A 27,037-nucleotide genomic window follows, 5' to 3' on the forward strand; every position below is an offset into this window, starting at 1 on the left:
TGTATTTGTATTTAAGCATGCATGGTTCTCAGTTTGAATAAAAAGGAGGGGAAAAAAAAGCAAGGAAAATGCTTGGATTCATTAACTTCTAGGATTTAATTTTCTGAGTTAAATTGCTATGTGTATAATATTGCCTCTGGTTACTTTGCTGAAGACCTGCAACGATACAGCACTCTAGTAACCCAAAAGAGAAAGTAATCTCTGGTTACACATTAAATATATTTTGTTTTGCAAATGGTCCCACTAAATAGCCCTTGTATGAAATATATATATTTATTTTTTTTAAGATGTGTTATTACTCCCAGAAAGTTACACTTCTGACAGATATGTTTATTTTGAGTGAGTGGAGTTCTAACTTTGAAAATGCATGAGGATGGTGATTCATCTCTACTACCTGCACTGTTTCATCATGATTAAAAAAGTGCTGCATTAGTATTTATCAAATGAATAAGTGAATGGTTTAAGATGCTTTATTTATTATCAAGATAAGGGTTAAAGTTATTTCTTCTATTTTAGTTACATACTATTTTCTCTTTTCTCTAAATTTTTCATCAATTTTTGCTCAATGGAGTCTTCAAATTTGTTATCGATATTGGCTATAGGCACTATTACATTATGTTTATAAGTTTATTAATATTTTATCGAATAAAGAAAACTGACTCTGTGGGGAAACAATATTAAAACAAATAGCTAATATATGTAGTCATGCAAGGTCTTTGGAATTTTTTTTTCTACCAGCCTATCAACCTGTTCTTTAGATGACAAGAAAATGACACTGATTTATAAATATGTTGTTAATGTGTGCATAACAAGTTAATCTGAGGTTATCTGGACATGAGAGCTCGCATTTCTCACATTTACTTCCTGCAAAAGAATACCTTTGTAAGTAGAAATGATACAATTTCACCAGCAACCTAGTTTGTGACAGAAAGTCTTCATTTGAAGACAACAGAGCCAGGACAGATTAAAGCAGATCAGGAATAGGCCTGCTAAGGACAGTAAAACCCTGCCTTTATAAAGAGCATTGAGAAAATGCTTGCACAGCTCCCACTACAGTGCTGGTAGGTCTAAAGGATATGCACCACATGGCAGTCTGATCCCTCATTTCTCTTCTGTTTTTGCTGTTTTATATTGATGGAGAAAATTCTTTCTTATTCTTGTATTCTCTCTCTCTGAATAATAAATGACATATTTGCAAATTACCTCATTTGAGGGGCTCCTGTTCACCACTGTCATATGCAATATCCTCTTACATCTTCCACTTCAGTGCCTTACGCCATGTTTCAAATTGACAAAAATTAAATGTAATGGTGAGAAATCACAAAGCAAGAAAAATAATTTATTTCTCCAGCATTTATCACTTCTTTCAGGAACAGAAAGCAGCCATTTAAGTGTATGTCAAGCTTTTCATCTCTGCAATACAGAGCAAATAACATCTGAGTACATGGCTGCACTACGTAGGAAGACGCACCAAAATATTTTGATGTATTCAATAAGTTGCTGTACGAGACTAAAATTCTAAAGAAATAGAAAAGCTGTAAGGAGGAGCCATGTCCGCATGGCAGGAGAGACGAAGTGGGACACGAAAGAAAGATGTCCCCTTGCTCCTGTTTCGTTTCTATGAAGAAGCAACAGAACCAATAAAATGTGAGCTAATAAGGGAAATTTCATTTCAGAAACCAAATCCTTGTAACAAGTTTGACACAGCTAACCAGCTCTACTATCAACAAAAACATAACTGTGCTAGACAAAATTTAATTTTCTTCCAAACAGATACCAGAGTATCTATTGGGCCAGAAATATGGACCTGCATATTCACTTTAAACTGCGTAACTCCAATTGTCTACTTGTTTTGTAAATGTTTATATGTTTATTGAAGATATTGCCTTTCAGAAGTTTAAACAGCAGCATTGTTTTTGTTAGATCCTAGTAGCCTCTCAAAGCATTACTTACTATAAATGTGTATACATTTGTAAAAAGGAAGTGTCAGAAATACTGCAAGCAAACGGTGATTTATCTGATATGCTCAAAAGCTCAAAATGTCACTACTACTCTGTTAGTAATATGAAGTATCATATAGCAAATTTTAGCTGTATTGTTTTTTGTTTTTACAGGTTAATGCCTTTCCGATACTTTTAAAGACATTATTTCCTTTAAAGACTATCTCCTTTGATTTAAACTGCTGTGAAGGGATTGCTGCGTGGCTTGTCAAGAAATAGAACTATTTAATAATATTTCACAGAAAAATGTTCATCCTAACATAAAAAGCACACAAATACAACTGTCTTCTGCCAGCAAAAGAGCTACATGAATGCTTTTTCCTATAAGCAAGAGAAGACAGACCAGAAAACTGGTACAAAAGAAAAAAGAAAGAGAAAAAATAATAAGAAAAAATAGAGCGAAATATGAAATTTCTGCTCTATTTGACCCCAATGCTGCCCAAATTGACTTCAACGTGATCAGAGTTTGGCAGTCATCTGGTAATGCTGATCTCTAAGTGCTTGGTGTCAGGAGTTATCAGTGGCAGGGAGCTGAATTCCTCAGCAGGGCATGTCGTGTGTCGCTTCCCTCCCCCTCTACATGTAACAAGCACACATTCTTGTTTCCCTTGCGCTATTTTAATACAAGGTCATCTTCAGTCAGTGTATTTTCATCTGATACCAATCTAGAGCTTTCTAATTGAGGCTCCCATCTCTTCCAGACCTCTTTTTCCACCCATATTGCCTGCCTTGTAAATCAATGGCATGCTCTTAGTTCACAGTCAGCTCCTCTTTCTGGTTTTCTGTAGGCGTCTGACCTTGTTGTACCCATCCATCTCTTCTAGACTTCCACACATGCACCACTACAGCTCACCTGCTAAATTAATTCCTGCCATCCTGTATCTGTGCTGCATGAATCTAATAATGTGAAACATTTTATGAGTCACGTTTGCATTAATACAAATGGTTTTAAATTGCCTTCCTAAATCACGTGAGAGATTGGATAAATAGAGCTTCTGAGATGGGGTAAAATCTGAAGGGGAAAAAAAAAACCACCTCTAAGATGAAGTAAGCATATGATAGTCATTTCAAATTAAATACAATCTTCAGGAAATTGATTTGGGGATATATGTGAAAATATTATCAGTTTAATGTAGAGCAACAATAACAAAGCCAAACAGAGCACTAGTTCACATTAGAAAAGGGAAAGAATGAAAATCAATTGTAGCTTAATGTATCATTATTATGCAAGGCAGCCTTTATATACCTGAAACACCTTGGAAAATATTAAGCAATATGTTTAGAAAGCTAATGACTTTGGGGACCAGAAAATTGAAGAATTTTGGAAATATTTCAGTTACTCCATAAATTAGAGTTCATCTGATCTACAAGTATATTTGCAAGCAGGGAAATCAATTCAAGTTAAGTCTAGGAACTACCAAAAAAGTATGTTTGACTGAGTTTTAAAAGCATTTTCTGCTTTCCATATGAACTTTCTATCAGCAACATTTTATGAGGAACTTCTCAGTCAACAAATATTGCTCAACTGATTAAATTAGTTCCCTTTCTTTTATCCATACATAATATAAAGCTGTTATGACTAATCACATGCCCCAAAACACATATGCATATGTATACAGAATTGCAGGGTAACAGATCAAATATTTACAATTACATATTCATCCTTGCAGCAGCCTGTTTAAGAAACACCAACCTAAAGTAAACAAATATACCATCACTTCTGAAGCCAACAAGTCTGTAAGAAAACTAATGCAATCTACATAGCATTACACTTGTTCCTAGGTTCTCTTGTACTAAGTTAGATACAATGGTTGTTACACACATGAGAACTAACCAATGCTCTCATTTCCTGTTCCCCATCCTACTGTCTTAGTGTTAAAGGAAAGATACTGCAGAAAGAAACATTAAGTCAGTGCAGCATTCATGAAAAGCATCATAAAATTTCTCATTAAAAAATTGCTTCACATACAGTAAATATGCAGGTTCAATGTTTTTAGACAAAAATGTCCAATCTTTTCCAAAACAATTTTGCCCTCTTCCATCCATAGTTTTAGCTCAATACGAGTTATGAGTTACTTATGAATGGCAGTCCATAAAAGGGTAAAGGGAGTCTATGAGATACATGCAGCATTTTACAGTGAATACAAGCAAATAGTAAGACATAGCATTCAAATTTATAAAAAATGTCCTGCATATGCAATAATAATGGTTGTTATAGCTTGAGTACATTTCAGTACATAGATAAAATGTACTAATTAAAAACATAAAAATATAATAGTAAATAAGAAACTACATAATATAACACAAAATAATCAATTATATATTTATAAAGGGAAGCCATTGCCAAATTTCTCTGAGCTCAACTGCCCTGCAGCTGTCTACACTGTCCTATTCATTCTTGAGGAGACAAGCTACATGTTACTTTCACTGATTAATGGAAATTACAGTGACAAATCTGGAATCCCATCTTTGCCTAAAGATGACAGATAATCAATATATTTGCATTCCCTCATGAACAGACAAGGAGGAGCACGATATCCTGAGCTTATACAAGAACATGGCTGAAGTGAAGCTTGATATCCTGAGTTTATACAAGAATAAATAATATAAGAACTATCCATCACTCCTACTTATTTTCCCTTTCAAATCCTTGCAAGGATTTTTCTTTTTTCTTTTTATTTTTTTCCAGCTGGAACCAAAGTTTGGGACATGGTGTATGGCCTAGATTGCATAAAAATGGCTCAAGTTATATGTTATTGCTGTAGTCCCAAAATGGCACATAATCCTCCTGCAAGGCCAAACAATGAACCACTAGATTTCACATCGTTCTTCTATAAGTCAACAGAATTAGCACATTTGAAACACGCAACTCCTAGAAGAGCTGAAGTAAAGCTAACTCAGCAGACGTGAACTGTAATGCAGCTGTCTGTAGTGTGTACTTGTAGTCTGTCACCGAACTCATTGAAATCATCTTTGCCTCAAAATTGCCACTAAAGCTGAAATAACTGAGAGGGACCTTCCTAGAACTGCTGCAAACAGGAACCTGAATCATAAAATTGGAACGAAAAATCCACTACCGAGTCTAATATGACTGACAGAGCTAATGCATCTTCTTTTTAGAGTGACAAAAACTGAATTTGAGGGACTAAGATTAGACCTCGATGCAGCAAAAGTCCTTGAAACAAACATTCTGCCAAGTATCAGCAAGGAAGATAGGATCTATGACTTCAAAGTCAGATGAGCATTATTTGCAGCTCCTCATTAGCACTGTTAGCAAGACGCTTTGAAGTCTAAGAAGCATTCATTGTGCTGTTACTCAGCCACGGCACATATATCTCCCACTAAACCATATGGAAGAGACAATTGAGCATGAAGATCTGTAAGCCTGAAATGGATTATGAGGCTTGCTGATTACATTCACTGCACTTCTTTCTTTTCCTTCCAAAACACCTCTTTTTGAAGATCAGCATAGGAAAACAAACCAATAAAAAAACAGAAACCTTATACGTTTTTATAAATCTCTCTGAATTGTAGTGCACAAGGTTGCATTAAAATGCAAGCAAGATTCACCGAAGTGGACACCTCTGACCATACCAGGAACTCCTTCCCTCCCCTCAATCCTGACCACTGTAACTAAGCACCAATAAAGCAATTCAGAAATGAATCCCATGCTTTCAAGCCCTTCTACATCCTGAACTGACAACAATATTTTCTATCTTTAGCAATACAGATAGCAGATGTAAAACCAAGCACAAAACATCGTCACAAATATTAGCTTACATTTTATTAGCAACACTCACTTATATTAGCAAATGTTCCCTATTTGTGTCCCAGCAGCACTTGCAATTGCTGACACTTCCACTTGGACTTCTTTATTTTAAGGGTGTAGGAGTATCCAGCTCATCTTCAGAAAGATAGAATTCACTAATCCATTTCCCAGGTACAAACTGAAAGGCCAGGCTTTCTGTCCTTTTATTTGTTTCAATTTCGTAGTGAAGCATAAAGAATGCTTCAAAATGGCACTTTACTAAAAGATGTCAACGCAGATGTACCCCATTACAATGATGAGCAAGAATGTTCTGTTCTTTGTTTGCTGTCACTTGGATGATGCCTTGGACCGTAGATTTGTGCTATAGTGGTACTTACCCAGCTAAAATATGTCCAATATCTGGACTACACGTGCTCTGGTATCCAAAGAGTTACAGGGTCACACTCTGTCCCCCATTTCTTTTTCTTTCATAGTTTTTTTTTTTTTCCTTTTCTTTTATTTCCTCCCCCCAACCCCCTCCCCATCCCCCCCCCAAATTGTACAGAGATAACAATATGGTGCCTACTGTAGTATCCCTTCAAGTGTTTGAACTTGTCAGGAAACAATATTTAAAATGAACCAAGATGTGAGATGGGAAGAGGAAAAATTAAAAGCTTTATCCAAAACATATAATGTGCATGAAACCAATCAAGCAGAGGGAAACATACTGAGATATCACATTTGATACCAGTAAAAATATGATCAAGGAATGACTGAAAATTTTCTCATATTTTTTTCCAAGCTTCTAATCTTACTGAAGGTTCCTGCAAGAAGCCAAAGGATAGGACAAATCCCAAAAATACAGAGAACAAGGAAAAGAGAAGCAACAACATGTTTTCATTAGCATTCCCTCCATATGATCTTTTCAACCAGCTACCACAGGACTGGATCAAATCAGAATCAAAAGATTTAATTGGTTTATAAAAACACATTTCATTACTTGGTAGTAGAAAACCATTTCTAGCTGGGTCATCATAAGAGGGTCATCATCAAAACATCTATCTCTAACATGCTGTAAAGTGTCCATAATTCTTTGGTTTTTCATTTAATATGTTCTTAACCCATCAATTTGAAAGAGCATCCTGGAACTGCTACTAGCAAAGATGAGCCATTGGAACATGAATAATAAATTTGAGAAGAAACTCAAAGTCACTCCAAGTCTAAAATTAAATGTTGCCCAGCAATTCTGGTGATTCTCAGCACCCCCCTGTGACTCTGTGAGCACTGTTCATTGATTTAGGTAGAAGACCAGTTTTAAGCATTACACTAGATGTTGTTCATTAATACTGCAAGTTAATTGTTAGCTTCAGTTGGGAAAAGATAATGCCTGGAGCTGCATCTATTAAAGTCTGTGTCAGCAACCAACTGGAATAATTGAGTGATAATTGAACACACACACAGAGATCCTCCAAAACCATGACATACGGTATATTATCCACTTGGGAATCTTACACTTTAATACAGTCTTCTAACATTTAAAATGTTCACAAGCTTGTATAAATAATCTGCTGTCAAACATATGGAACAAGTTCTAGAAAGTTACTAATTTGGCATGAGAACCATAAGCCATTGCTACAACAAGCTAAACTACTAGATATTCGTAATTCTTAACTTTTTTTTTTTTGAGAACAGAATAATCTTGACAAATAACTAACAAAATAATTCAATATATTTTCTCTAGATGGCATATGTGTTTACAGATTTTTACCTACCAATGAGTACCTTAGACATAGATACGTTTCTCAATTGATCTTTTTCATCAGTCAGAGAGAAGTATCTCAGTTCAGGTTTAAACTGTGATTACTTTCCCAAGACTGTTTCCTCCTTTTATATTATTTATACAGATTGAAGAAATTTCTGTTAGATTGTTTGATGTTGCTATGTAAATATTCTAAACATGCAATGGCATATTGGTCTGTGTCCAGCACATTTCTGTGATCAGAAATAACAAAGAAGAGCTATTACAAAAAAAATGCTATACCTGTCATCTAATTCTAGGTTAGAAACAGATGGCATGATGTGAAACTCTGCTAAATTGCCAATGACACTGAACTAGTTCAAGGTAATAAAGCTACTTTTACTGGAGGGAAAACTATATCCCTATGTAGACTATACCCCCTAAAATAGAATATAAAAACACTTCTGGAGCAGGGCATACTGGGGATGGCATGAGAGAAACAGCAAACTTCTTGAATACTGTTGGTGCTTATTATGCTATGAAGTAGTAGAAAATGCTACTAAATAACTCCCTAAATAATGAAGCATGAACTACATACTTTAAGTGAAAATGCAAGATGTCCAGAGAGGCAGTCACAATCATAACAGGATACAAAAATCTTAGATTTAAAACAAATGAATAAACAATAGCATGGTTTTCAGCTCAACAAGCTGTTAAACATGTTAGTCATGATTATTTTCAAGTATCTGAACCTGTATCATGTCAAATTAGTCATGACAAACAAGAACACATGAACATAATTTTTTGGCAAACCTTCGATCAAGTAAAGTTAAGATACTTTTCAGGTCTGCAAGGTGTATTGCAAATACTCTTGCTGTTACTCATTTTACAGCAAAATAGTATGCTCAATTAAATAAAGAATAAGGGCCCTTCTTTTACCATTAGCTATACTCAAATAGTAAACATATTCAAATTAAAAAAATGATGAAAAACTCAGGTAGTCCATTCAGGTTCCAAGTTATTTCCTCATGTCCTGTTATCTGAGCGTAGTCCACAATTATCTAAATTTATTCCTGGATAGTTTCAGGGTTAAAGTAAGGTTGTGTACTTTGTACACTTTTGGTACAATCTGGAACTTTGCTTCAAAAATGATAGGTTGCTATTCCATGTATATCTTTTACAAGCTGTTATAGCTTCTTTTCACTTTTATATTATCTAACACTCCACATCACCTCAATTTTGGTATTCAGTTTAATCACTTCAATCTCAGTGTTTTCCCAGAGTGCAATTTCTTTGAATAAGAGCAGCCAGATAACACCCCTCCACGCCTTCAGCAAAGCTGCTGATCAGACTTGCTTTTCATTGACTCTGTAAAGCTCCTCTGCCAGCACTATGACACCTATACCACTATTCCCAACCTTGAGTAGAGAACTGGTGTGCCAGAATTTGCAGAACAACTCGACCCTTGACCTGCTGCAACATTTTCTTGTTTAGTTGCACCCATGTGGAATTTCCCTACTTGTTAGTGAGTGGCAGGAGGCAAAACATAAAAGACCATGCAGAGATCTAACACAAGTGTCAGTGATATCCTACAGGCCTAAAAGACAAGGATGATAAATACTTGCAAACTTTGGAAACCATATTTTATATATGATAGATATGATTAAGTCTGAAGGGTTCTGAGCATGTGCGCATGCATTTTGATCATTTTGATCGAACTCATTTTGATCATTTACAGCTTCCTTAACAAAATGCAAGTGTGCAGTACTGAAGCAAAATAGTTGTCTTTATATACAATTAGTCCCAAAATAAAGTTTAAAATGATGCAATTTAATGAAGAAAGCTCATTTGGTCTAAAAACATGTGCATCAAGCACATCTTTATACTGCAAAATACAAGTCCTTTCTTGAAACAGACCTTATAGAAAATAAATCACAGCAGTTTTCTTAAACTCTCATCATCTGAAAACCAAAATCACCTTTATATTCTCTGCAAAGCTTAACCATTACGTTTGCCCAAAAGCAATGTGCACTTTCATGTCTTTTTTTATACACAGTAATTTTATTAAGGAGATTTCATTTTCAAAGGAAATTGAACAAAGCAATTTAAAGGCACTCAAAGGAATAATAAGCAGTAGTGAATTTTGGTGGATGAAGGAGTTATTTCCTATTTATTTTTCTATTACATGTTCAAATTGGAAATATGCCTATAAATGATCAAGTCGGGAAGAACCACAATCTGCCATAAAATGCTAAGAACCACCAGTACATGAAACCACGCATTTGTTAATAAGTATTCGAATAGTGTAATCAGAGTAGAGGTACAACTGCACAATTAAAGAAAAACCTCTAAGATGTGGGAGAACACACTGCTATCTTTTGAACCAAAATAATGAATAGGTGGGAGTTGTTTAAAGGTGGAATATAATATAAACAATTTTTTTTTGAACAAGCATAAGAAATACGTTACCTCAGATAAGCCTACCACACAGAGCACATTTGAGATAGAAAAGGAAAGCCTGAAAAAAACATAATTGTTCTTTACCAGTGGTGTCCTCATCTGTAAATTGAACAGAAAAGACTTATAACCATAATTATATCCATGACTATCCTAGAGAACTCAAGAAATGCAAGGACTGGGGTGCAAAAAAAAAAAATTTAATAGAACTAAGCACAAGACTGTGACAAAATAATACGTTAAAGGAAAACTGTGGCAACCATGAAAAATGTCACCACCAACATCCAGAAAAAAATCACACAGCCACTTTAATTAAGTTGGAGGAAAAGAAAATAAACAATGCAATTTCAGATGAAATTATTCCAAAAATATGTAAATATGTAAATGTCAAGTCTCCATTTGGTACACAAGGTAAGTGATTGACAAGAGTATACATTCCAATTTTTCAATATTAAAAAAATAGGTATAATGAAAAGTTAGTAACAGCCAAAGGACCTAAAGAGAATAAAAAGTGGGCGTTTTATTTTGTTTTGTTTTGTTTGTTTATTTAAGTGTTAAGAGCATAATTAGAAAATTGTTGCTAAGGGTCAGACCCACTGACTACAGAGGCATTACACAAGGATAAGAGATGGCACTGGCATATTAACACACTCAAAAAAAAATGCAAAATTGAGAAGTCAAAGATTGGTGAGCTTGCTTTGCTTTGTGAAATCAGTTTTGAGACATAAGCAGACAGAAAAAATTATTTAATGCATTAGGCAGTGAAGAAGTCTTTATCTAAAACAATGATAACAGCAACAAAACAGAATTCATTTGTTATAGCAGTTGCTATGGGAATACGTAGAAATGTTGAACACACAGGACTTAGATGACATGGAAAAAAGAAAAATTCAATTGAAATAATGACTCCACCATCTATTCTGTCCAAAGCAAAGTAAAGTTTTGGAGATTTGCAGGAATAAAGAATAGCAAATATATTGACTAAAAGCTGCAGGCAATGACAACTTTCTCTGAATCTCATTCGATTGTCCACAACAAGTGGCCAAATATTTAGAGAACCAGACATCTAGAGAAACATGAAAAGGGACAAAACAGCTTCTTCATGTTTCAACTGCAAACCTTTCCATGTACATCTCGTTCTTCCTTTTCAGTAGATTTATAAAAAAATAATAAAATGGAAAGCTTACTCAGTGTGATACATTCAGGGATATTTAAAAGTGTTATTAGAATAATTTAAACCCTGAAACTAAAAACTAGGAATGTCCACAAAAACTTCTATTTAGTGTACTACTCCAATCTTGCAGTTTCACACAACAGCACTAAGATCAGTGGAAATTAATCCATATACTAAATTAGTAAATGTTCCAAGAAACAGTGAAAAGACAAATGTAAACCAAACTATGAAGTTAATGTATAAATAACCTTTCAACCCTGATGAAAATCATATTTAAATTAACACGAGCATTTCCATTGGTCTCAGTAGACTTCATATGGTTCCAAAATGTGATGTCCTAAACTACAGGCATAGGGAAAGACAAACAGGTAGAAAGAAATATTCTATGGGAAGAGTTTACAAAAAGAATAACACTGACATAATTAACCTGAATAACAGAGATAATTCAGCTTGAACAGAAGTACGGATCATAAATTTTCAGAAATTTGAGTTTTGCATACAGTTGTGGTACCACTTTTTTTTTTTTTTTTTACACTTGAAAGATTATTAAAAAATGAGAAATCTTTTTCTTCCGTTGAAAGTAATCATGAAGTTTTTATATGGACAGTTAAAGAGTCTTCTAGATTTAAAAAAATATAATTTTGAGTCTATCAGAGACTCATCAGCAACCCACTGAAATCTTCCCACGAGGTCCTTTCAGACTTCGTTGTGTTTACAATGACTTCTTAATTAGGTTGTAGGAAATCACCTCCTGAGCAGACCCAGAGCACCGTTATTATGCCCATATAACTGCATATTATCTCTATTTCTATATTCAATTAATATTATGTCAAAATTACTCCAAAGAGAGAGTTTTGCTAAGTTATTGTAAATACTTACATTTTTTATTTATTCTAGGTAGAGAAGAAGGAACTGTGGTGCTGGAGATAAAAGAAAGCTGAGAAATATGGACACGGCTGTGCTCAGTGCATACTATAGAAATTACGTTCTAAATGGTCAGGGGAGGGGAAAGAATGAACACCAGCTTCTCAATAAGTAAATTATTTCTTCATACAATCACTTGTTGACCATTTACATCTTAAGCCTGTGTAGAGTTTCAACACAAGTAGTATGTTTATTTGTAGCAAGTTAATCACTATAGAACCCATAAACTAGGTGCCTAATTTCAGAATTATTTCTCTAGAACAAATAAAGTAAGAGAAAAAGTGTATATATATTAAAAAAATATGCTTAATAATTCTTCCTAGTTTTTCCTTTTCCCTGCTCTCTGTTTTAAGAAGACCAGAGCATGTAATTAATGATAGAGTATGGTCAGGTAATTGCAGTAAATTCAGAGTACTTTAGGAAGTTACTCCCCTCTTCAGAAAACTGTGTGCAAACCTACCATCCATGGCAATGCAAAATGAAATGATTTACCATATGCATCTTACATGCATATGCTGAGTCCATCCTTTGTAGACCCAAGTTAAACATTCAAAATATTTCCTCTGTTTTCCAGTTTTTAAGCACAACACATTCCATTTGAGGACAAACACATCATTAAAATACAAGCTAAATTGTTATTGATACTAGAAACATAATCCTACAATCATCATTCACTCCCATGAAAGCTATGGCTGTTACAAAGTCCAACTCATTTACCTAAGTCACCTAGTTCAAATACTGTGTTTCTGCCAAGAATATCAGCACCTCTGGCTTTCTAACCTCTCTCTAGGCAAAAACAACAGTTCTGGATTGTCTTCTAGGGAACAGAAAAGTTGCTTTACTTTTTTTTTTTTTTCCTTCCAATGAATATTTCCTTCAACATAATAACCAGTTACAGAAAAGATATTAGGAATTATCTGATGATCTATTCAGGATGGCTGGAGGAGGACAGCAAGTGCTGCTGCTCATGATGACTGCAGTAATTCCATACCTACACCCAAACTTGGCTCTGATCTGTTGCAGGATAAATGCCAAACCTCCTCTTCCCTTGCCTACACTCACTTTTGTGTCGAAGAATGCAAGAAATATTAATGGTGGTATCTTAAGAGATTACACTTCTCCAAAGCACATCTGACAACCCCCTAAAATCATATGAGTCTGTCTCTGCTGAGATAAGCAGTTTTTCAAAAGCCATCTTGGAAATCTTTACACTGATTATTGTCCTGCACGGGTAAGCATTCAACTTCAAGTTCTGTGTTAGTATTTGAGCTGAATTAACGTTAAATTAAGATTATTTCTGCACTATTAAATACTTATGGATAAAACAACAAGGAAGACAATTTCAAGAAATATATGCAAATTTACTGGCTCCGACCCTCATCTCCCTTAACATTGTTTTATGTTACTAGTTGCAATCAAATTATTTACTCTGGACAATCCTGTACTACATTATGCAGCATAGAACGCACTGGAATCTAACAAAAATGCATATTTTTGTGAGAGGTTTACTTGCAACTCTTGTTTTCCTGCTCCAAAAGCTATTTGCAAAGGATCCCAGCCATGTTACTAGAAAACATCGTCGTTTTCAACATTATTCCATTTAGTCTACAATTTATAGAAGCTGCTACTACCTACCTTTTTTTTTTTCTTTTTTTTTTTCTTTTTTTCTTTTCTTTTTTTCCCCCTAGGACAAGCTTTCAAATAAGTTCGGTGCAATAACATTCTTTGATGACTTGTGCTCTCAAGTGCTTTAATACAGTACATCAGGTTATTTAAAAGCTGTAATAGCTTTTTTGTTTATCCATGATTTTAAAGAAATGTCAACTCCTTACAACTTATTTTCAGGGAAAAGTATTTTCAAATATGTTAAATTCTATGAAAATTAACACTTATTAGAGATGTATTTATTTTTCTGAGAAGGAAGGAATTGACGTTGTTGTTGTTGAAAGTAGCTTAAAATTTTCCCTGCAATTGGAAGTGTTTTGGATTGACATTTTCCAGTAAAACTGAAGGAAAATACTCTTTATTTGCTCAGTATTAAAAATATATTTCACTGTTACAAATTTGTGTGTCTGTATATCCAAAGCTCTCGTTCATGTCTGGAGCTCATCACGAACAGCATCTGTACACACAGTGCCTATCACGGAAGGCTATAATCTACAGAGATTACAAATAAATTAATTAGGACTGAAAGTCTAATTTCAGTCGCCTCTTCAGCCAACAATTTTGCATGCGATGTTTGGTAAGCCTGTTTATATCTCAAATTCATTCACCTGTGTGGTGGTCTCAGACTAGTAGTTCATCCCAAACTTAGAGACATGCCTGGTACATTAGGATCACCTACCATTCCTGTCCATTTTCTCTCTCCAACTGTTCCTGACCTTCTGGCCCCAGTTACTGCTTTTTGTCTTTGTAGCTTCAGACAAAATTGGAAGAGCAGAAAGGGAAAAAACATTCAGTGCAGCAATGTTAGAAAACAACAGCAAAAAAATGTGTAATGGCCCTGCCATGATAGTTAGTACCCTGCCGTGATAGGTCACCCCCCAACTGCTTCAATCCTCCATTTCTCTTAAAGTTCAAGAAAACATGAGCGTGCATCTTAATTATCCAACTACTCTGATTTCAAAAGGATGATGAAAAGGTCTTGTTAAGGAAGATGTACAAACATATTCTATAAAATTCTGTTTACAATAAACAATGGAGGAACCTGACCAGCTTCTGCTGTTTTCTTTCACTCCTGCCCACATACACTTTTTTTTCTTTCTTTCCCCACCCCCCCCCCCCCCCCATTCTACATGACTGAAAAAGACTGGAAAGTTGTGGCAGAAAAATACACTATTAAGCCCTTTAAGCCTCACAATGGTCCTCGTCCTTCAAATATCAATTGAAGTTGGTGTTTGGATCTGCTGAAATTCTTATTTATATTAGGACTGCACACTCAAAGCTGAAATGGAGCCAGCTCGGCCTGTCCTGCTGTCTAGAATACAGCACTCAAACGTACTGATGGATAAGTTTTATGCTGGGAGATGCAGACAAAAGAAAGCACTTCAGCAACAAATGTTCCACTTTCTTAGAATTACCACCTTACAGAATTCTCCATTACTCCTGCTTAAATAGGTTTTCAGTAATTAACTTCTATATATTAGAACTTAAAGGTGATGGATGGCAATTTCATGAAAAGAGGGATGAGCATATGATATCCTCCACAAAAGGATATCCACCACACACAACTGGAGGTGCCAAAACCCTGGAAACAAACCTGTGTGAAAAACCCATGCAAGCAAGGCTTGACTCAGCTCCTTGTAACTCCAGCCTCCCAGCCTAGTTGATGAAGTCCACAGAACAGAGGACCTGTAAGATACCTCTTTCCTTCCTTTCATCCCCTCAGAATTAATACCTCAAAATGGACCATATAACAAGTTTATGAGATGCTGACAGTTCATAACTACTTGGTAAAATTTAGCTTCAAAACTTGTATCCTACTAGCATGTGAGGTTCTGACCCCTGCTGTATGGTACCCCCCAATCCATTGTACCAAACCAACTGTACGTAAGGCTATAAAACTAAACACAAAATCCTAAGACAAAATACTGAAGTCTCTTTTCAATGAGGCTGAAAAGCCTCATTTTCCTCCTCGTGTTTGAATTTCTCAGTATATTCTCATAAAACTTTCATAAGATGAGAAACCACTTTTTTCCACACATAGTAAATGCTAAATTAGCATGCCAATAAGACTTCTGAATTTAAATGGATTCTCTCTTATTTACTTAGTTAAAGTACTAATTAACTGTCATTTTTTCCAACTAGAAATTAGAAACAATTACGTGTATGCAGACAGTCGTATAGTAGGGACATTTCTCCATTTACAGCAGAGAAATTATTTACTGTTGGCATGAAATACAATGGAACCTGCTACAGCAAAACAGCAATGTTGCTGGCCCCATTAGCAATTATGGTATCTACTGTAATTCTTCCAGCACATTATCTCCTATGAGTTAAGTTACAGTATATCAGAGGACTTAGACATTCGCTAAATAACATCACAAAGCCAGCAATCAGCTCTCACAAGTACATAATAACCTAACTTCTTATTTATAAGCTGGGCCACTGATGTTAATGAGGATAACCTCTGTGCTTAGGCAGGCATGTTTTTAACTGCTCTGTCAGAATCAGATACTATTCCCCAGTGTATCTAAAGAAAACTTATTGGATATAAACAATAATGTATACATGCATATTTGTACTCATAAAGGGAAATCATTTGTAGCTAATAAACACAGCAAATCAGTTAAGGCTTTCTGGACAAAACACATCTATACAACCATTCAGTTTCAGAGGGCATACCCATTACGCAAGTCCAGCACACCCCACTGTCACCAAAGCAGCAAGGCAGGCTTCCCTGAGCCACTTTCTTCCACCAGCCCCTTTGTCACAGCTGGCTCCCCCATCTCCAGGCTGACAGTTTGACACATCTAGCATGCCGGCTACTCTCATGACACAGCACTTGCACTGCATATTCCAGTTCCCCCCTTATTCTTCTGCTCTTTTTTTTTTCCTCCATATGAAACGGGAGACAAATGCACATCAAATTGAGCAGCACTTCAGGTGTGCATAGTAGGAGGATCTCCAAATTACACTGTGTGGCTGTGCCCCACTGCCCCCAGTCTTGGCTGAAGATAAAAAGTCTCTTACAACTACCAACCCATCATCTGAAGATCCAGCTCAATTAGTTGAATCCTTAGATTCTAGAGTTTTACATGTTTACAGTGGCTGAAGTCTCACAGTTAATGACCCGCCCAACAGCTGAGCCAGCACTGCCTTGCACAAAGCAGGCATCTTAATCATTGGATGCATTTTAGACTTCACTTTAGCAATCATTACAATTAATTTGCTGTCAAATACTCTACAATCTACAAATATGACAGGAAAAAAAAAAAGAAAAAAAAGCAGTGTCCAAGTCTGTGAAGCAAGGGGAATTACAATTTCTAGATTGTTTCACATCTGCTTCTTAAACATTCGGAAAGTATCAGGGTTATTACCATCAGTTTGCTGCTTCTGACTGGTCTGTAGTCATTTAAGCAAGCCTCATATTCTCATTTTAATATTTAATGAAATACATAGGATGCTAAGTGCATCACTGTAAAGATGTTTCATGAATATAGTACAGTAAAATACTAACTTTCCAGCTTGCTATATTAATCAATATGGTTGCCTCGGTTGCACAAATATAATTAAATTTTCATTTCAGTTCACTAAAAGTAAGATTATCTATAAATATTTCAACCAAGAGGATTAGATGATTAGTATTTTATTTATCAAGAATACTACTTTTAAAACACCTTCAGAAAAAAAAAAAAGAAAGAAAATAGAATTAAAGTTTATCTAGAGCTTGATCGTGATTTTCAAGAACTAACGAAAGACATATGGAGATAAAATTCTACACCTGGATACTTCGTTTTTACTTGATACAGAATGAGTCTTCTCCTTATCACTGGGACATACCTGCACTGTTTCAGTCTGAGAACTGGAGTGCACGACACCTTTCAAGTATCAAGACCGAGCATAGGTTATGTATACACCTGTAAGAAAGAGATAGAAAGAGAACTTTTAAGTAGAATGGTGTCTTTCTTTTCTTCCTTTTTTTTTTTCCCCTATATTCCTAGTGAAGTACAACGCCTGAAAGATCAATTTGATTTATTATCCTTTTTCACATAAAATAGTGGATTTGCCCTGGAAGATCACACAGGTAGCTGGGTAAAGCCCCAGCCCCCAGCAGTTCCAGTGCCACCATGAGACAGAGGGAACAGAAAAAGAAAAGGACTCCCAAGTCAGACTAGAAACTGTGCGCACCACATCCTCAAATACCCAGCTGCACTGGCAAATTCACTGTTGGATTACCCTGAAATATTGGTTCATAGAGATCCAAGTCATCGCATAAAGCCTGTTCTCCATGCTCAATGCAGATGTTGTCTGCTGCTCTCATCCTAGCTGTGACTGGCAACAATAATATGGGGAGCAAGAAGAGATAACAATATCATGATGAAGACATGCCCATGCTTAAAACATTTAAGAGTCAATTCTATGCTTAGGTAACCTAACAGACTTGTATGGATGTGTGTGGCAGATAGAGTTTGCTTTTGCCATTTTCTGATGTAATCATCTTGGTTTTCAGACTATAATTAGAGAAAAGACAATGTGACAAAGGACCCATTAAAGGTATCGTTCCTGTTAACACAATTTTTATGTGAAGTAGTAAGGAAAGCACTCTGAACACATCAAGCACAATTTCTGCCACAGCTGGAATTAGATATACACATGTAAATATCACACTTGGCTTGGAAAATTTCCTAGTAAGAAGAAACTACTGATTATACCTGATATGTCATTTCATCAAAATGCTACCAGTGGAAGTGAGATTTCACATCGATTGGACTAACGGTCCCTTGGCCCATGGAAGTGTGCATCAAGTGCACACGTGGATTCTGTAACAAATATACCAATCCATTCCTCAGAAATGCTTACAGATAAAACATTGCTGCTTGCAAGCAAATCACAATAGCTCTAGATAATATTTTTGAAATACTAGTAGGCTTTGAAATCATACAAGAAAATAGAAGCTTACCCCAGAGTTCAGAAGGCAAAAGAAGAAAAATAAAATAGGGCAGTATACACGTGGGATATGCCATCCCTAGAAGGATCAGGAACAGATGTTTGAAGTTTGCGACAGCAACTGATATTCATGTACCAGTGCCTGGTGCAGCCATGCCTGGCTTGATAATGCATGCTGTGGTGTACACACCAAATAAAGCAATGCAGAAGGAGCAAGACAACAACAACCAAAAAAAAAAAAAAAAAAACACAAAACCAACTCCAACCAAACAAACAGGAGGCATAACGAAAGAACAAAGGCAATGTTATATACCTCCCCTAAAAATTTAATTTTGTAATGAGATTTTTGGCTTTAAGCTGTGATGGGGCAGGAGGAGTTGAACTGGGAGCAGCCCTTGGGGAGGGTCCTGGCTCTGCCCTGGGCAGCACCACTGAACTGGGTGTTCACCAAGCACCAGCCGCAGGGTGGGCACGAACCGCAGTTTGGGTGAACACATGCTCATTTAGGGGATGCTGACACCCAAGTGAATGTTCCTCCCCCTTCTAACCTTTGGGACTGTGGCACCAGAATACCTTCCATCTTAAATCCTAACATTTTACATTAAATACTTCCAGTATATCTAATTAAGCTTGTCTCTCAGTTTTGTAAGATACAGGCATGAGAAGATTTTATTTCCTTTACAGCTGTGTGTTTTTCAAGGAAAAAATATGAGTAAGATTACATAGAACTCTTTAAAAGACACTAAGAAAGAGTGGCTGCAAAAAAAACTAAAAATACCAAACTATTACATTTTTGGAATCTTTACTAAGGTATGTTTAAGCTCTTTATATTGAGGTGTTATGTAAAATAGTTTATTTCAGATGCACCCATTTGGATACCTGATCAGTGTCTGTGTCATGAATAAAAGGAATGAAGGAAAAAAATGACAATTACTGGCTAGAGTAGCCTGAGGAAGCAGATTTCAGTTTATTATTATTGTGGGGAAACCACATTACATGGACTGAAAAGTCTGTCACTGCTTTTTAAAAATCATATTGTAAACATTTCACTGGGTTTTATTTTCTCTGTTAATTGCATTCTGTTGCAAAATCCATTGTGTTATATTTTTGAGGTGCTAGCAGACAAGTGCAATAAAAAAACATACTTACTTTTTCTTCTACTAACGCACTTCCCTATATAGTTATCAAACCACCAATAAATTTTAAGCGATATCCATTCATTTCTTTTGGTCTTCTTAGATTGTAGGAGTACACAAGGATAAGGGTTATTGCATCTCTTGAATATACATTTCTACTAACACTGTTGCCAGACTTGCTATATCTGAAGAGCAAGAATATTTTAATTTATGATCATATTAACTATGCCTAGGGTATTAATCCCAGAGTGCTTCAGTTTTAGGATAATTCTAAATTGTGTTAAGTCTCCCATTTGAGTAATTCATGTAGAGAGCATTATCTCTTAATTCTAGCCTACGCAGTCATGATGGGCACACATTTTATTAAGGAAAGTTGTAAATGCTTCTAGTATATAATATTTACACCCTTAGAAGCTTTGTAGGTAGCTTTAGCCCAGCTTGAATCCATTCCTCTTTAAAGTGATATTCAAATATATGTCCAATGCACAGAATATGACAGACAGCTCAATACCCTTTGTGCTGTGCAATCTAAAATATAATTATATAACAACAGAGTTGTGATAAAAGAGAGAGTTTTAAACTAAGTATTTTCCATATTCATATGGGAAATGTAAAAATAAAGAAAGAATGGATTCTCAGCTGAAACTCCTATATGATCTCTCAGACACGAGAATATGAGAAGTACATGCAAATGCTGGTTATCAGTAGAGGTAGACTTAAAGAAATTGAAAGTTGTTTTATTTGAAAAAACAGAAGTCTGCCTGAAATTAATTTTATTGATTGAAATGAAGAACCATTTACCTTAAGGAGTAGACAGTTTTGGCCTAATAAACATACTTCAAGATTTCTCACTATGATCAGAATGATGCAAAGATTTATCTTTGCAAATCGACAACAGTTCTCCACTCCCCATCCACTCCACCAGCTCTTCCTCCCCACCCCTCTCTTTTTTTTTTTTTTTTTAAGGAATGTAGCACTTGAACCACATCTTTTATGCCACAAAAAAAAAAAAAGTTTTTACCTTATGTGATTTCCAGTTCATTTAGATACTGTTCTAGTAAACAGCAAAATGTCCTTGGATTATTTTTTTTTATTATTATTTATTAGCAATTCCTGTCACAATAAGCTTAGAACAACTTCCCAGGGTGACACCTAGAGATTATTTCATTTATAGGTAGATGCTGGCTTTCTATCAGTCTTTTGAGTACTCACTTCATTCACCAAGCCAGGTTACTTCAGTTCTTCAGTATGCTTTCTTTAGATTAGTTTTGACTTCCTAGGAAAAATCAGAAAATAAATTTACAAAAAATAGGACAGAATGTTTTGAGCTTCATCATAGCTTGGTGATGATGGAGCTTGGTGATTTTATTTTTATTAAAAAAAAAATATTATATATCAGATTCAAACAATGTGATTTTCCTGCTCTGAAACCTAAACAGAAGTGGTCCCGGTTTGCAATACTCAGGCATGAGGACAACACTCCTAATATGCACCATGTATTCCATACATTATGTTCACTCTAATCCATTACTGAATTTTTGAAGTTCCAGAGTATGAGAGCATTGCTCATAATTTATACTGCATCTTATTGCATGTTAAAGCCTTAGGGAAATTGTAATTGATCATAATAATTCACTTGAAACTCAGCCTTCCTTTCAAAATTAGCTGGTCTATTAGTAAACTTATATAAGAAAATACATAAAGTTCAAAAATGGAACTGCAAAGTTGTTTTTACTTTTGCATGGTAATACAAAAAATAGCTCAATGAGTATATTAGGTTGAAAATCAGGAGTATCTTCAGAGACTAAGGATGTATTATATATTAAAATTATGTATGGCTGCAGATAGTAACTCAACAGTCTTTTATATTGGGTATCAGTAAGCTGAGGCTGACCCTGAGGACACATCTGTTGAAGATACCTGGCTTTAATTTTAGAAGAGTGACAGCTCAGGCAAACTTTTATCTTACTCATCAGATATGCTAACCATTGTAAATTATCTACTCAGATGTAGATTGTGAGCCATTTGTGGCTCTCTTTTTGCAATCTACACCTAACTGTAGCACAGAGATTAATGAACGTTAAATTTTCTTTACTAAAAGCACAGTGTGTTTAAGTTTTAATTGCTGTATATAATGTAAAATATACTTAGTTGTTTTACATGTGTCACATGCCAAGAGAATCATGGTATGCAGAAGAAAGGCAAAACTAGTATGGCAGATGTTGCCTCCATCTCGCTGCAGTACCATCTCCCCAGGCATTCCCTGAGGCAACTATCAGCAGTAGAGCCCAGCGCAAACATCAAAAATGAGAAAATCACAAATGCAAAAATTAGTGGTCACAGCCACTTTCTTCACTTCAGACAAACTGACTAAGCAAACCTGACTTACATTACCTGCTTGTTTTGCTCTGACCCAGTGGTTACAATTCACATCAAAGGAACATTGATCAAAATGAAGTAAAAACTATTTTTTTTTGCCACAAACATATATTTGATCCACAAATTGGCTTTTTTTTTTTTTTTTAAAGACAGTAATGTAGATTTCAGATATTCTATAGTAAGTACCGAGGCCCATTTTCATGCCCTTAATTTTTCTAAATAGCATGCCTCTACTGAGCTTTGGTATAGCAACACTAGTTTCATCGCCAAGGCAAACATTCAACAACTGTTATTTACTGTGGGGTCCTAAACCTCTGCACACATCTGTAAGGACATTATAAATTCAGGTCAGTGGCTAGCTACAGAAAGGTGGTTTAATTTTCAGGTTTCTAAATAATACCAACTATTACTCTTTACTTAATGTTTTCTTTTTAAAGTAATTTGCAGACTTTCCTGTCTCTGTAGCTTGCATTGTGCATTTTTTTAAGCTATGTAAAAAGTTCACTATTATTATGGCCCACAGAGTGATAGCCTGAAAAGCAGAAATGGCATCAGTTATGAATATATAGGCACATTTAAAATATATTTCAATATATTTGAAATATGTTGAAATATTTGAAATATATATTTCTAAAATAATTTTTTTCTTTCTTATAGTTTGCATAAACAGAAGGTGTTTAAAAATTAGGATTAGAAGTAATAAAAAACATCAGAAAAAGTCTTATGACAGCAAAAATCTAGTTGTCCACAAGCTGCAAGGATGGAGAAAGAAATGAATTTATCTTTTAATTAATAATATTTTCAATTAAATAAAAAGTCATTGACATTGCATCCCATTTTATACTGTTCAGCAATTATTTGCTAGTAGCTTCACTTTGTTGTTCGGAGAACACGTGAGTTAATGAAATTTCTTACACATTTATGTTGTCTTTTAATTCTCCCCAGTGCACCACTATTACTCTCCTAACTCCAACTCCCCACCCTACTACAACTCCCCGCAGTGACACTCCTACCACTCAAGAGATGCCAAAGTTGTGAGTAATTTGCATATGCATATTGATTATCTAACAGGTTGCAGCTCAACAGAACATATAAGAGTTGAGATTACCTGCCTAGTTATCATGCAAAAGCTCATTTCCTCTGCACAACTGCTGAAGGTCATGGAATTGGCAAATTATCACAGATGTCTTCACCCTAGTGAGATATGGTTGACAGTGGTTAGTTGGTTTAAAAGTTGTAATTAGCACATAGAATATCTTAACTACATAATCTTCAGCTTTTTATAAAGTCAAGTAAAAAATAAATTTTCTTTTCCCAAACTTGCATGAACCAAGTTCTACCACACAGATTTAGTAACAGAATTTGTACTTTATGTATTTAAATGAGATTTACTAATTTCATTGTCAGACAGGATTTCATATCAATCAAGATAAAGTTTCTCTGGAGGTAAGGAAAGGTTTCAGAAATTAGTCTTGAAATATCCCATAGTCTTCTGACAGAACAATTCAGCAATCCTCTCATTATGTGTATACTACCTTGTCTGTAGAAAGGAAGAATCCTATAAGCTTAGTATGAAAAACTCAAAAAAAATGTATATTTTTTCAGACATTCCGAAATGGCGACCCTTAGGAAAAGATCCACCTGATAATTAGGTTCATCTCCAGTCTTTTGAAATGCTAGCAGAATTCAAGTAATACAATACTAAATGTAATATGTAAATGAATTAAGGAAAGGTTCTTATTATACCTGGTAATCAACTCAACCCCAATTGCAGGCTCCCTTAGGTACATTGTTAGAAACAGACGGCCATCTTTTCACCTCCAAAGGAAATGAAATCTTGATCATCTACCATGTGCCTACTAATGTTTAGCAGCAATAGGATCGTTTGTCTGAATATACTCAAAGAGAAGTTCATCTTGGACAACTTTGAGGACTCTGATGATCTTAGTTAACCTACTAAGTGAGATGGATTCCAAGGTCTTCATTTCTTCTGTCAAATTATGAATCTTTCCTAATAGCCTAACTGAAAGAGCATATATACTAAAATATTACCTTTTCTGTAAATAGGTGCATGTAACCCTGTAGCCACAATTACATAGTTTTTGCTTTCTGGGAAATAAAAGGATGTAAAAGTGAAACCTGAACAACTCTGTAACAGTACATGAAGTAAAAGAACCTGTTGATTTCCAAGATCGTAATTGAAAACTAAAAGTTCAACATTATGGGCAAAGACAGTAGCTGACCCTTAATCAGTCATACATTTGATGTGGGAAGGCTTGTCCCCTTCCTGGCTGTTTCTGTTTCTTTGAAGCAAGCCTTTCTTTCAGCAGCTGCAGCAAGGTTTTTATAGAACATAAAAGAAGCCATTTAGAGCAGCGTAACTTTAAGTAGGAAAAAAAAAAAAATCCTCAGTGGAAAATTTAAGACTGTTTGAAAATAAAGGTCCTTGTTCTCTCTGTCTCTGTAAGGGGTAAGGCCTTTGCTCTGATTTTCCTTTGCAGTTCGGCAGCTTTCAGACTGCCTTAGTTGAACAAAGACCAAAAAGTAATGTCTGTGGATGTACAGGAAAGACTTCATTTCTTCACTTCTGAGGTTTGGCTAGTAGTGCTGCAAGTAACATCCCCTGATCCTCTCAAGACTCTCCTACTTAACTGCCTTGACTTTCTTCCCACTGAGTGGTCAGCTCTATCCAAGTCTTCATCATGTCCCTTGCCCTGCCAAAGGCTCCATCAAGCCCAGAAGTGCCACAGCCAGACTACGGCAGACAAGTGTTTTTCCTCTTGGCTCTCTTTCTAGGCCATAGCTTTCAGTGTAGCACATACAAGGCTGGAAGTAAGTAAGCTGTCTAGTTCTACGATCTGTCATACATTACTCCTATAGAAATCCAAGGATTCTCTCCCTGTGTGAAACACTGTAGTGTTGTCTTGTAAGGGAATTCTCCTGGACAGCAATACTGATACCTTTGCTTGTCAGCGTTTCTATTTGCATGCCATAAGTTTGTAAGAAAAAAAAAATTACCCTCACACATTTTGAATTCTTTCTTCACAGCATCTTATTTCAGAATTGTATCTGTACTAAAATGCTTCCCACAAAAACAAGGTAGCAGTTTCTCAAGAGACTTAACCATTGCAAACCATTCCTTCTCCTGTCTTGGATATAGAAAACAATTAATTTTTCTTACTTACACCTTAGAGGATGTATTATTCCTTTCTCATTCTCTGATACACAGCTGCCATCAAGCAGATTCTGAGGTATCTGTGGGTACAGCAGAAGGTCTTTTTGAGTTAGAAGCCCTGTGTCTGTTTCATTTGGCCTTAGATTTTCTGTCTTTTAGTCACAGACATTGCTGCAGTTTTAATGCTCAATACAACAGCTTGGTAACATCTCAGAGATCACAAGAATAACACAAGCGACTTCTCTTGTGATAAAAATTCAGCAGCTCAGTAATGCATCTGTTTTGACTGAATGTGAATTTACAGCATTATTTCTGGTGGTGTCTTAGAAGCCTCGTCATTATCTCATCACTGTCACTGTATCTTTTATTTTCCAGCAACAAATAAACAAATTTATTCAACAGTCACTCTTTCAGTGAGGTTGAGCTATATTCAAAAAGAGGCACAAGAAGTCCTCAAGGTCTGGCACAAGGGCTTACTTGGTTACACTTTTTTGATTTAACTAATCACGTAGATTTTCTCCAACAAAACCATTCTCCTACCTGAAGTAAAACTGGCACTTAGGCCTACCCTCTAGATTTTGAGAGTATCAATACTGAATCATAGAGTTATCCTGAGTTGGAAGGGACTCACAAGGATCACTGACTGCAACTCCTGACTCCACAAAAATCGACCACCCAAAAACTGAACCACGTGACTCAGAGCATTGCCCTAATGTTTCTTTAGCTCTGACAGACTTAGGGCCATGATCACTGTCCTGGGGAGCCTGTTCCACCATCTCAGTGAAGAACCTTTTCCTAACACCCAGCCTGACCCTCCCCTGTCCCAGCTCCATGCCGTTCCCTCAGGCCCTGTCACTGTCCCCAGAGAGCAGAGCTCAGCGCCTGCCCCTCCACTCCCCTCATGAGGGAGCTGCAGGCCGCTGTGAGGCCTCCCTTCAGTCGCCTCTTCTCAGGGCTAGACAATCCAAATGAATTCAGCCACTCTGCATTAGTCTTGCTCTCTAAACCCTTCACCATCTTCATACCTCTCCTTTGGAGGTTCACTTAGTAGTTTTATGTCTTATACTGTGGTGCCCAAAATTGCACACAATACTAGAGATGAGGCCGCACGAGTGCAGAGCTGGACAATCCCTTCCCTCAACCAGCTGGCAGTGCTGTGCCTGAGGTACCCCAGGGTACATTCAGTCCTTTTGGCTGCCAGGCACACTGCTGGCTCATGTTCAACTTGCTGTCAAACAGAACCCCAGATCCCCTTCCACGTGGCTGCTATCATCCCCCAGTCTGTACAGGTACATAGGGTTGCCCCGTCCCAGATATGTCCCAGGATTGCAGAATCCACCACTTGCTCTTGTTGAACCTCATGCAGTTGGTGACTGCCCAGCTCTTTAATTTGTCAAAATTTCTCTGCAAGGCCTCCTTACACTCAAGGGAGTGTAAAGCTTCTCCCAGTTTAGCATCACCTGCAACCTTAGTATACTTTCAAGTTCTGCATCTAAGTTATTTATGAAAGAGAACTGGCCCTAAAATGGAGCCTCAGCTACTGACAGGTTACCGGTTATGGACATCAGGTTTGTGACCAGTCACTGTTGCCCTTTTAGTCCAGTTTGTTTCTCATATTCTTTGAACTCTTCCCCATGAGCCTTGTTATCCACTCTGAAGTGGTACATTCAAGTAGTTTCCTTCTTCAGTTTAGGATA

General features: G+C 36.1%; 1 protein-coding gene across 2 annotated transcripts in view; it reads right to left on the reverse strand.

The window, feature by feature from the left end:
- LOC310902060 (uncharacterized protein) overlaps positions 1 to 27,037 on the reverse strand; it is a 354,895-nt gene that overhangs the window by 194,567 nt on the left and 133,291 nt on the right. The window contains exons 5-8 of one of the 2 annotated variants that reach the window (XR_014586436.1): positions 25,351 to 25,420; positions 23,274 to 23,359; positions 20,999 to 21,062; positions 17,544 to 17,620 (exon numbers count right to left, since the gene is read on the reverse strand). The exons of the other annotated variant lie outside the window; for it this stretch is intronic. The gene's annotated coding sequence lies outside the window, so the exon portion shown is untranslated. The remainder of the gene's footprint in view (positions 1 to 17,543; positions 17,621 to 20,998; positions 21,063 to 23,273; positions 23,360 to 25,350; positions 25,421 to 27,037) is intronic. 2 annotated transcript variants of the gene reach the window in all.

This window comes from Anser anser, assembly GCF_964211835.1.
Source record: "Anser anser genome assembly, chromosome: 6".
Classification (NCBI taxonomy): Eukaryota; Metazoa; Chordata; class Aves; order Anseriformes; family Anatidae; genus Anser; species Anser anser.